The sequence below is a fragment of the Carlito syrichta genome, unplaced genomic scaffold (assembly GCF_000164805.1).
Source record: "Carlito syrichta isolate Samal-C Ts95f unplaced genomic scaffold, Tarsius_syrichta-2.0.1 Scaffold301849, whole genome shotgun sequence".
NCBI lineage: Eukaryota > Metazoa > Chordata > Mammalia > Primates > Tarsiidae > Carlito > Carlito syrichta.
This window is the reverse complement of record NW_007245945.1, coordinates 61,409-62,142: the sequence shown is the minus strand read 5'-3', so window position 1 is coordinate 62,142 and position 734 is coordinate 61,409. Positions and strand designations below refer to the sequence as shown.

Genomic DNA, 734 nt, shown 5'->3' with positions numbered 1-734 from the left:
CCCTCTCCTTTTTTTTTTTTTGAGACAGGTTTTCACTCCGTCACCCAGGCTGGAGTGGTGCAATCACAGCTTACTGCGGCTCCTGGGCTCAACCGATCCTCCCGCCTTGGCCTCCTAAGTATCTAGGACTAGAGGTACACACTACCAAACTCAGCTAGTAGTTTTTGTTTGTTTCTTTTCTCTTTTTTTTTTTGTGGAGACAGGGTCTCGCTACTCACTATGTTGCCCAGGCTGGTCTCAAACTCCTGGGCTCAAGTGATCCTCCTGCCTTGGCCTTCCAAAATGCTGGGATTTTCCAAAATGTGTGCCACCATGCCCAGCCCAAAGTGAGCATATTTATAAATGCTGTTGAGTGGTTTAATAGCTGTCATACTGTGTTTCCTAAATTCAGGTAGAAATGAGGTCTCCGGCATCCCATTAGAAGAGCTTTCAGAAGTATTTTGTGTGTGGAATTGAGTTTTGACAAGTCTTAAAATATTCATGAAGATTTGAAACATTATATTAAACCTTGAAAGAATTAGCTGATATTTGAAGAGTGACTTCTGAACAAGCTGGGGCTGGGGAGGAATACCGACAAAATATAAACTATATCAGTTATACTCATTAGTGTCTTGGTTTTAAATATTTTTTAGTATAAAGGACATATTGTGTGTGGCTCTGGCATTTGATACCATGGTTTACTTGGGTATTTTTATTTATTTATTTTTTTGAGTTGGAGTCTCACTCAGTCGCCC

General features: G+C 40.7%; 1 protein-coding gene across 1 annotated transcript in view; it reads left to right on the top strand.

Moving 5' to 3' along the window:
* Window positions 1-734, top strand: part of FBXO18 (F-box protein, helicase, 18) — a 34,565-nt gene that overhangs the window by 880 nt on the left and 32,951 nt on the right. The window lies entirely within an intron of this gene.